Below are 12,140 nucleotides of genomic sequence, written 5' to 3' on the forward strand. Positions count from 1 at the left end.
AGAACAAGGGGGCCGGAATAGCGACAACACCAATACTAACCCGTCATACCAACCTTAGGAGGGAAGGAAAAGGGGAGGGGGGGGGGGAGAGAGAAAAGAAGAGAGGGAAAGGAAGACACAAACTGAAAGAGAAGACTGCCGCGCCTAAACAAGCGCCCCGTAGCAAGGAACACATAAAAGAACAATAATATCAACAACGAAGAGGGCATGGGAGTCTCAATGGAAAGCAACAGAATTACAAAAAGAGATCAGCAACATTACTGACCCCACCCCAATCATACCACGGAAGGCAAGGACAGACGCGGCACTCCAATAAAGAGATACAAAAGGGCCATAGAACTGAGGAAAATAAAACATCAAATAGGACCCAACCCACCCGTCCCACCCAGCACCCCTGTAGAAGGCTACGGCCTACCCTCCAAACAGCGCGCCTGTCGCCCTAATCCAGAACCCGAAATGTAGTAAAGACAAGAGAAAGGAAGAATAGGGAGACAAAAAAGGAAATCAAAACTAAGGAAGTAAATGGGAGGGAGGAGCAAAAGTGCAGAAACAAAGACGGTCGGCCACAGCCCTCCACCCAACCATACAATCATATTACATGTGAACCAGAGCGACATAGTCTCGAACGCCAAAAAACGTACAGGGGGGGTCTCCCACAGTACTAGAATTATGAGCAACCTCGCCACAGCTCCGGACATCAATTAACCACCGGGAGTCGTGCATCTCACCCCAGTCCTTTCCTAACCACAGTTACCACCCACCACAGGACAGTGTGAGGTAAACAACACGATGCGAGGCAAACACACAATTGAAAGAGCGTACGAGCAAAACGTAGGCCAGGGAGGGCAATCAATAAGCAAGCGGGCAAAAGTTCAAATAGGCAGTTCAAATGTCTCAGCAATAGCAACAATAGACAGGAGTTCAGTCTCGCCGTTAGGAAAAGCGGGGATTTCCCTGCAAAATGGAAACACGACATCATCAAGGCAACAACAGGCAGTGGTCCACCATTGCTCTCAGGCACCCGGGGAGGATCGGATCCCCGCACGACATCCAAGTCCCCAAACTCCAAACATCGAAGAGCAGGAGGTTCTGTACCATAAACTTTTAATAAACAACCTGTAGTACAAAAACAGCGAACACTGTGTCACAACATTCTTCCTCTATGTTAAGTATGTATAACTCATCCCCATATATCCCTTCTCAAGTCATGTACGTTCCCTCTGCCCTGATCATTCTGCCGCATGTTTTAGTAAGTAATCACGCAAATACATCCAATAGTCCCTCGGGCGTGATCTGAGCGGCAACTCCTCCTCATACGTGGTCAGAGTGTCACAACAGTACGTCAAATCTTCCAGCCAGTTTTTCATCCTCGGCCCTGCTTTACTATTCCACCCTCCTTTTTGCCATCAAGAGCGCTACCACACAGAACTTTCTCCGTGTCGCTCGCAAGTGTGGGACTATGCCTAGCAAGCAGATCTTAACTTCGCATTCTAGTGAGATCCCTAACATGTCACTTAATGCTCGTGTCACCTGTTTCCAGTAATTAGCCACCGAGTCACAGTCCCATGCTAAATGCAGAAAGTCCGCATTTTCTCGCTTACACCGCACACAGCAGGAGTCGTCCCTTAACCCGTATCTATGAAGTCTTTGTGGCGTGTAGTACATTTGGTGTATGTATTTGTAATGTATGATCCTGAGGTTCCCATTCGCCGGTAACATGCCAGTTAGTAGGCACGCGGTTTCCCAGTCCTCTGCAGATAGGTCGCCTCCCAGGACCTCGCTCCATTTATCTCTCATCTTGTCTGTATTCCCCCCAATGTCAGTTTGTATGCTTGTGTAGAGTTTGGACACTAGATGAGAGGCATTAGGTGTGGTTAGAAGCAGTTGTAGGGGGGACAGAGTTTGGGGTTCCTCCGGAAATGTGGGAAAGTGCTCCTTGATCGCTCTTTGTAATCTATAGTAGTTAAAGGTAAATAGTAAGGTAGGGTTGCTAATGTAATCTAATTTGTCTAGTGTTTGGTAGAGTCCTTCTTTATACAAGTCTCCCAGCTTATCTATGCCGACATTTCTCAGTAGGTTCATTCCAATCCTTTCCTGTGTTACTGAGAGCGCCGGGTGGTGCGCTAGGGGGAGAGCTGGCGCATATAGGGGGAGTCGTTTAGCCACCTTTCCCATCCTTCTCCATGCATCCGTTGTGGCGTTCACTGGGTTTATGTCACGTTCATGTAACCTGCCCCGTTTGTGTGTCAATATGCTAGTTAATGAAATCGGGCCTGCATCTCCAGCCTCCACCGCCACATGTGTCATGAATGGAATCTCGTGATACCAGTAATGTGCAAATTGTGCTTGCGCGCATAAGTAGTACAGATAGAGATCTGGTACTTTGAAACCCCCTTTAGCGTAAGGTAGTGTCATCCTTTGCGAATCCAATCTCGCTTGTTTCCCCGCCCAAATTAGATTCAGTACTAGTTTCTTGATATTTCGGAATACCTCTGCTGTTGGCTTAATTGGGATATTATTAAACAAGTATAGGAACTTTGGGAGTATTACCATTATTACAATTGCCACTCTGTCTGCTAGCGACAGCGGCAGCTTATTCCACCGTTTAATTTTGTCGTCTAATGTTGAGATCGCCCTCCCGTAGTTGGTTCGGATTACAAGTTCAGGGTCCATGTGAAACCACACTCCTAAATATTTGGTCGGTTCTTCTTGCCATTCAAGTGGAGAATCTGTGGCTGTTGGGTGTGTGCCGTCTGTAAGTGCCAGTATGAGGGATTTGGTCCAGTTGATCTGGAGCCCTGAGTGATGGCCAAACTTGATATATTCGCGCAGCAGTGGGTTAAGGTGCTGTTACGGATTTTTTACATAAAGCACCATATTGTCCGCATATAGCGAGATATGTATCGGGCGAGCCGGCAGTTGTATGGCCGAGCAGTGATGATGCTGTCTAATTTTGCAGGCCAGGGGTTCTAGTACCAGAGCAAAAACCATTGGGGAGAGTGGACATCCCTGCCTTGCGCCGCGACGGACATAAACAATTTCTCATTTCAGAATCTGAGTGAGTATGCAGCCTAGTTTGCATGGGTGGAGTTTGACATTACAAACCTTGCAGCCTTCTCTCTGTAGGTGGGATGATGTGAAACGGGGCTAATAGCACTGTTATCTAGGTGGGGGGGACGCGCCCAGCTCTACAGGGGCAGTGAGTTGATGAATGTTCGAAACCTGGCCAGTGTGAGTGTGGGTGTGGCTTCAGGGGGTGAGCCCAGCCAGCTCCTTCTGGCTCTTCCCTGGATTGACTTCTTGTCGCCATTATTTCATCTGAGATTGTGGTCAGCGGTGAGACCCCACTTTGTCATCCCCAAGTGGAGCCAACCCAACCTGAAGCAGAAGGTGTTCTCTTCGGTACACCCACGCACCTCATTACCAAGAAAACGCACCTCCATAGGAGCCAGGAGCAAACTGTGGATGAGTGCTGGTGGAGCTCTAAGGAGGGAAATGGGGCCACTTTCAGTTATTACACTGACAGTCACACGTGCCTGAGTGCAGAGTGCTGCTGGCACTGAAGCCAGGATTCGTGAAAGTGGTTCTTGCCACATGGGGTCACTTGGCAGCTCTATAGATGCAGTGTCTGGCTGCTGTTGGTCGTTCATTGTTCTCTGACTCCTGTTTGTAAGAACGAGCAGCAACGGGGAGGTAGCAGAATGCCTCAGTTTCATGTGCAAGCGGTCGCTCTTCATTGCTTCTGTAGGTGTCTGTGGCAAGCTGACACACCACTCCCTCCACATCTCACCCAGTGCAGCTGGGAGATGTGAGATGAATCAGCAGAAGCCCTAAGGGTAAATGAAAGCAGGTTATGCAAGGTAGTGGCAATGTTACCTGAAGAGAGGACAGACTAAGTAAAGAACGGGAGCCTGCGTTCAAGTATGCAGATGCATTGAAGAGCCATGTTGTTGGTGATAAAGCAATATCCGTGTATAACTAAGCCTGGCACAAAGCATCCTTAGATGAGGATTAGCGATGGAAAAGATAGAGGTCATTCAAGGGTATCATCCTTCTTTGGGCTGCGTCTAGACTTCCTGGTTGCATGATGGTGTTCTCAGCACTGTATTGTAGTTGCATTTGTATGGCAATTAATACCCCTGCATAGGCTCTGAAGCCCTGCTATGGATGGGTACTAGGCTGCTAGTTGTGACTCCTTGGGTGGGTGTCTCCAATATGATCTATATCATGTCTCGCTTGATCAGATGCTTAACATGCTCTTATGTTTTGTTGCTGTGCCCAGTCATGTAGCAGTGTGAAAGGGGTTAAAAATAGGATGCTTACAGTTACAAATAGATAGCTGATGGATGGATGGATGGTAAAGCATGAATTGAGTTTGGCCGGTCTAGGAAGTGTTTGGGTCATTGGTGTGTAGAATGCCATGCAGATGGTGTCCATGTCAACATATGCTATAGCTAAAAAGATTGTCCTCCAGTCTCCTAACCTTGGTACAATGATAGTCTTAATACTGAAAGACGGAAATCTGAAACATTTGAGCAGGACTGACATAAGCGTTCTGCACCTCAGAACCACCATTTGCTGGCCATTATCAGGGAGGCCTTCGCTATCGCATCATTTTGTGTCTCACCAACAAACATTGTTTGGCAACTAACGCCACGAGCACACCTGAACAAGCTCTTTTCTCGCTCTGGAGAGAACATATGGGGATCTAAGGACCATCTCTCCCCACCGATCACACACCATCCATTGCCTTGAAGAAGTTCATTTTCAAATGAACAAAACGCGTTGGCTGGAACTTCTTACTGTTGGAAGACATTGAGAATAAAGGATTTATTGACGCAACAAAACAAGTACACATGACTTATTGAGAGACTTCACCTGAGTAGTGCACCACTCCAAATTTGTTTTAGTTCTTTTTCTAACAAAAAAACAAACCGATGTCATGAAAGGTCAAAGGGATATTTTAACGACCAGCCACGGATTACTTCCCCAAAACTTACCAAATATAACAACTAATCCAGGGGGTCTAAAAACGGGGGGCCCTACACAAAATTGACAATTGGAGTACTATATGAAATATTTTGCAGATTGCGAAGAGTAGAAAGACCCTGAGGGAGAAGTTGATTCCCATCAATCACCATAGTGATCAATATCATCCTCTGGGTATCCGTCCGACCATCTACTGTACCTCTTGATCATAGAGGTTATCTCCGTAGAATAGATCTCAAGTGGGTCATGGGGGAGGACCAGAAAAGAGAGAAATTGAGCTCTCTAACAGAACAAGAGTTTACTCAAATGGTGTCTAAGAGAAGTGAGGGCAGTGTAATGGTGTGGAAGTGCAAATTAAAAAAGGATTTATAAGAGGATTTAAATTTCACATGACACAAACTGAAAAAAGTATAAATGAAACAGTTTGAGTTTACAAATATACAAAAACAACCACACAAAAGCAACAGAGAGGAGGACGGTTATCGCTGCACTACAGGTCCCTGAGGGCAATGTGGAGAGCCCGCACCTGAGACTGCTTATTGCCAGGCGCCTACTTAGCCCCTCGCCAGCAACAGAGAGGAGGACGCTTATCGCCGCATTACAGGTCCCAGGGGGCAATGTGGAGAGCCCGCACCTGAGACTGCTGATCGCCAGGCGCCTACTTAGCCCCTCGCCAGCAACAGAGAGGAGGACGCTTATCGCCGCACTACAGGTCCCAGGGGGCAATGTGGAGAGCCCGCACCTGAGACTGCTTATCGCCAGGCGCCTACTTAGCCCCTCGTTGCTCCCGCTGCGCGGATCGCACGCGGGCGCGTGCGGGGCGAAGCCCGGGCCCGTCTGAGATCGTCAGAGACTGGAGGAGGCTGGGCTGGGCCACCTCTTGTATATTGGTGTACTGGAATACTCGTAAGACTATTTATAAATTGATTTCTCATCTTTATTTCTGCCACTGCATTTGCTAGTTGCCTGGTTGTGTGAAACACTATAGTTGGGTAAAGGCATATAGCACAGTAGTTAGGCCTGATGGTGTTACATGTAGGGAAAGGGAGGAAAGCAGTTACAGGCGGGAGTGTTACTGGGACACTGGATAATTTCGTAACTAGGGCTACATCTGTACTGGAGCATGAAATAGCTCTGACAGAACGTCGTCTCTCATTAGAACCTTTATATACCAAACGATCATCTTTGGGAGCTATAATTTTAGCTACTACTCGAGAACAACTAGTAAAACAAACATCTAACCATGATGCTAATGGGGGAAACTATCTTCAGTCACAGGTGCTGATAAATCTACCTGTGACTGCAGAGGCTAGTTTCATTGTCTCGAGTAATGACTCTCTCAGGTAACACATCTAATGAAACCACCACGCGCTTTCCTACAAGATTAACAGCCAAAAATAACTCTAACTCTCAGCCCTCAAAACCAGCTTTAGGATCAGGACCTACTGTTAAGAGGAAGCGCGGTGAGGGTTCCCAGAAGGGAAAGTGCCCAAAAACAATAAAAATGTCTAAAACAATTAAGAACACCGTAACGTTGACACAGCCTGTATCAACTATTACACTTTCTCCAAATTTACCCCTCTCGATATATTCACCAGACGAACAGCCGGCCGAGGCTTTACTTCCCCAGCCCCAAATCGCCGAGGGCTTAATGGAGAAAATTGAGCATTTACTAAAGTATTTAATGCTACCACTCTTAGAGAGGATAAAACTGATTAGTGAAAGATTAGGAACACTCGAACAGGTAACTACAGCCAACGTTGATATTTTGAAGCAACTTGTTGATAGCACACATTGACAAAGTGTGGTAGGTTATAATTCAACAAGTGAACCCATTAGTACGACTGCCCCACTAACAACTGCGATAATAATTAATATACCCCCCCTGTCACCTAAGGAAATTGGTCAAGTTGGAAAAAACCTAGGAAATATGACAATGAGTTTCGAACGGGAGGGCCTGCAAGGAGGGTGGAGGGAGGCGATAAAGGATTCTGGGGCTGTTGGAAGGGTTAAAAAAAGCGACACAAACAGTCAAGGAAACTATAAGCGCTGTAAAACAAAAGTGTATTTATCCACGTATTGATTTACCACCAGACTCTCTTTCCGTATGCTGTAGTGTTATCTGGGGTCCCTGAGTTAGACAGCGATAAAATAGAAACTTATCTCGAATTAAAAAATAAGGTAACCTTTTGGCTGAACAAGAATAGACCACTCCCGCTTAACATTCATGGTGAAATCCTGCATGTTCGAAGAATACGTTGGGTGGGCCATAGATTAAAGGACCTAGACGGTGATTGCATCATTGTTAACTTCAGGGATAGACGGGTGGTTAGTCACATTAGTGATTGGTACCACCAAAGAGGAGATGGTGGCATACAAACCCTTGACCTAAGTTATTTTTATCCGCGATCCTTTTTTGCCCCACCGGATATGCATGTATCTGGGATTCAGCACGGAGGTACTATGGCAGTGGATAAAAACAAATTTAACATCCCCATGTTTAATCGCTTTGATCTGTTCTCAGGGCTTGGGGGGGTAGATTGACTTAGAACTGGGTGCTCTATTGTCAAACCGGCATCTAATTTTTCAAATGTGATACTTGTGAATGGGGGAAACACTTGAAGGAGTAAATTGCTCACGGGCGGACCCTAGGATAAGACCTGGGAAATTTAACCCTGAAGAGGTGGGTGTATTGAAGGAAACTGATACAGTTGTGAATACTTTATTCAGGAAAATAAATGATAATTTTGGTGTTATTAGCCCTGATAATATCTTAGTTAAAACGGGCGGGTGGTCGATAATGTATTGGAATGTTGCAGGTTTAAAAACAAAATTGTCTAATCAAATATGGGTTAATACTGTAAATGATTATGATATAGTAAGTATACAAGAAACCTGGGCTACAGAGGCATATCATTTATGCTGCTTTAAAACTAAACGTTATTTTCACCGGCTATAAGCTCAGCACATGACGAGGACAAAGGTGGATTGTGTACGTATGTATCGAACATGTTTAAATTTGAGAAAATAGAGATAGTCTTTAATAATAGACACTATCACATGGTTAGGACACATATTGATAAAACGCTTTGTTTGATTATTGTTAATTTTTACAATAATGCTCCTGCGGAGGCAATTGAAGAAATGCTGAAAGCATTGTGCATAGATCTTACATTTTTGATAGGAGGGAAATCTAAAGAAGTTTTTATTTGGGGAGGGGACTTTAATTGTTCCTTATGTAAAAGAGGAGAACAAGGGACATGTGGTATAATGCTGAATAGTGAGACCAGTTTAACGCATTTTGAACATACTACATGTGGGGATCTTTTGAATGAAATTATTTTCTCCTGTGATATGGGCTTTGCAAATAGAATTTGTCAATTGGAGGTCCCGTTTTGCCCTACCTTCAATGGAAGAGGTGTCTTCTCAACAATTGATTTTATATTGTTATAAGCTAGATATGGAGGGCAGGTTAAAACGTTTAAAACCTTAGACATCGCACTTAGTGATCATTTCCCCCTAAGTGTGGAAATTCTAAGGGCTCATTATGACTATGTTGTAGAATAGAACAATTGTGACAGACAATGGTACACATTTTTTGTCGCTTAAGATGGTCACATTTCTTGATCTCAACGATGTGCAGCATCTGAATGTTGCTTTGTTTTCCCCTTCTTCCAATGGTTTAGTTGAAAGGGCAAATAGGATAGTGAAGGAGAGCATACAAATGGCACTTTCATCGAATCACAAGGTACAATAATTTGTCCGTGTCAAGATTTGGAATTACGACATTGCACCACACAGCACCACTGAAGTTCCTCCTTTTACACTGTTATGGGAAAGAAAGGTGCACACAAGTGTGTTTCTGGGATGATTGAAGTTCAAAAGCACGAGGAAGAAGGTTGTGTGCAGTGATGACTCAGTGAGATTACCAGTTACAGAAGTGGAGTGCTATAAAGGAAAGGTTTGATGGTGGAAAAACGTTCAAAGGTACAGATGTCTGTGTTGGTAAATTAATAATGATAAAAAAAAAATCCCCGGTGTGTAACGAAAGGTTTGTAAAAATTCTCCTCTCCCTCACAGACCACGAGTGTGGAAAAAGGGTCAGCTCTTCTTGGTAACAAGGGATGGTGAAACAAGAGGAGTCTTGTTCATCTTTCTAATGTACAGGCAACCTCTTGGAAAATGTTCTGAAGATGAGGTGAGCCATTGTGATTGGCATGAATGGCTGCAAATCTCACAGTTTTCATCTCCTCTAAGGGAGCCCTCTGCAGTTGCTGATGAAACATGCCTAGTTGATGCCGTTGAGCAGATGTTTTCGCACAGAAGCTACAAGGCTGTAGGGTGTCGCCAAAGAAAGACACCTTGCAGGTTGAATGATTATGTGCTGTTCCAATACTGGTGTTGCTTTCTGCAGACTTCCCGCCATAGGTTTATAGTATATGATAGTATTCTTTATTCTTGTGTTTTAAGTGTTGCTTTGTTTTTACAAATGTAATGCCATGCTTCTGGCAAACGTATGCCATGCATCTGATGGGTGCTGTAGTTTAATTATGTTTTGTCATTCTTGATAAAGAAAAAAAGGAAGGGAAATGTTGTAAGAGTTAAGATAATCTTGTGGCTTTGCAGCACGAGGATCCTTATTGTGTTATGAAGGGTTTTCCACATTCAGTAGTGGGGTCAGTTGTTGGTTGCTGCTCGCAGCGCTGGACGCTCCGGGTCATGGGTGTATGGAAATGGGGAATAAACCTGTTTAACTACTTCTTTGTCGAACCCATCTCTTCACCAGGGCACTTCTGTAATACGGCCCAAGGTGAGCAAAGTTAGCAAGTGCTGAAACTTAACAGCTCTTGGGAACTGTAGTCAAGTGTTTCTACAAAATAGTCTTTGCATTTTTACTCCTGCATGTTATTGTTAAAATCCTGTACCCATAGTGGCCGAATTTAGCATTGCTAAGAGAAAACTGTGGTCTCCATTAATACTGTTCTCAGATCAAGTGGATGTAAAATAATAGGTATGTTTCACTCAACAGAATGGTCCTAATTTCCCAAACATTTCCATTTTATTTGTTCGCAAGCAATAGATACTACACTGTAATTTTGAGATGCCGACGTTTGTTGTTCTGTCCCATAATTAGCTCCGCAATAATGTATGTACCTGATGGAAGAAAGACTCAGAATTCCAAAACGGTGTGCCCTGCATTACATATGTGAATGTAGGTGGGGAGATAATTTTAGATAGCACTTTTTTACCCAGCAGGGACGGTGAGGGTTAGGGGTGAGTATCTCTTTGAATTCTGTAGCCACACCCTGAGATTAAATTAATAGAAAACTTCAAGTCCCCTATCTTGAAACCATCCCTGTTCCAGAACTACATTGTTCATTTGCCTGTAGAGTGTTGGATGTAAGAGTTAGAGCTAGGCTCTTGGAGACAAGTGATGCAAGTTTTGGAGGGTGAATGTGTTTGTCATCTCTCACCTACCTACATAACCTTTATTTTTAGGTCTCGCGACCTATCGATGCGCGCAAGCGCATCGAGCGGAGCGAGAATGCAAGTAGCCAAAATCCTCATGAAACCACCAGCTTTTTGCTGGCGTTTTCATTAAGTTCACGTGAACCACGTGATCAAAAACGAACGCGCATCAGCCTCCCTCCCTCCTAATTGCATTTGCCGCACAGCACATCAAAGGGCTTCGCCCAGCGTGCGCTCTGCGGCTTCTCGGCTTCTCCTCCCCTAATTACTCTTGGATGGCCGGCCGGCCGGCACACAGCCTTCCTTGCATTTCTCCTTCCCCTCCCCAGCCAGCTTCCCCCAGGCCGTGTTCCCTCATCCCTCGCACCCCCTCCTCCTTCAGGCCCCCACCATTTGCTTCCATTTGCTTTTGCTTGTTTACAGACTGTAGGCTTGGGGTGGAAAGACACCGAGACAGACATGCACGCAGCTCACAGTGCCCTACTTTCAAAGCTCTCTGGCGTCATGATTAAACGGTTCTGCTCAATCGGCTAGGTCATTGTTTACATTCGGCAACATACAAATCTGCTTTTCTTGTGAATTTTTTAGTCCAAGAAGCACTAGAATGTAACTTTAAACCCAATGCTGCTCGCGGCAGCCACTGTGTCGCTTTCTCTGCAAGACGTGAATAATGCAGATTGAGCAAACCTGGCCGCCTTGAGCAGAAGGTGGAACACACTGCACTGCAATGCGCAAGTGAGCTGTGTCGAACTCCTGCACACCTACATGTCTAGCTCCAGCACCTACCCCCGGGCCTCATACAGTCTACTGCACTCCTAACACAAGAAGAAGGCATGCTCTATTCCCACAGCGTGCTTTTATCCTCCCGAAAGATGCGAGACCCATTCCCCCGTTCTTGCACATCCCAATCTGTACGTGTCAACACATGGAAACTCTTGTAGAGATCTAAAACACCGTCAAAAATACACTCTCCAATTAACTTCCTAATAAACTAAATTGGAGCGCTGGTTTTAAACGTTCCTAAAAATTGTTTTCTGAAAATCTAGATCTTATGCAGCTGCATTGGGTCCACACACTTTTACCTCGACTTACAACAGCTGAACCACCAATGTACAAGCATGGCCTCAGCGACTCAATCTTTTACAGCCCGTTTCTAAAGCACTTCGGGGCGAACGTCCGGTGGCGCACGGAAAAGACGTCACCCAAGAACGGAAGTAACGTCACCTGCCTGCGACGATATTTTTAGCAACACCCAAGGATCGAAGAGGTATACGACATAGGAGAATGAATGCTCTTCTTTACCCTATTCAAATGCATTATTCAGCAAGTAACAACTTGAAGGTCTCGCGTTCAGTCCCAGTTTCTGAATTGCTTTGAGGTAAAAGCGTGGTCTGCGAAACAGTTGTTTTCAGAAATGGCGGGCTTACCTATTATTTCAATCAGCAGCAGTCTCGTTTAAATGTGCCCTGATTCTGAGCATGCTTTTGGAGATGAGCACAATTACGCTTTATTTTACCTAAAACCAGCAATGGTTGTATGTTCTAGGGTTTGTAATAGACATCCACGCTGTTCTCCATAACACCATGTACACATTTCCCTTTTCATCACATCTGAACCTTCGCTCATTGAAAATGTATGCGTTCCATTTCCGTGCTCCTAATGTTCATCAACAACAGCTGACT

General features: G+C 45.0%; 1 protein-coding gene across 3 annotated transcripts in view; it reads left to right on the forward strand.

Moving 5' to 3' along the window:
* Positions 1-12,140, forward strand: part of POLR2D (RNA polymerase II subunit D) — a 616,144-nt gene that overhangs the window by 77,986 nt on the left and 526,018 nt on the right. The window lies entirely within an intron of this gene.

Source organism: Lissotriton helveticus, chromosome 11 (genome assembly GCF_964261635.1).
Source record: "Lissotriton helveticus chromosome 11, aLisHel1.1, whole genome shotgun sequence".
Taxonomy (NCBI): domain Eukaryota; kingdom Metazoa; phylum Chordata; class Amphibia; order Caudata; family Salamandridae; genus Lissotriton; species Lissotriton helveticus.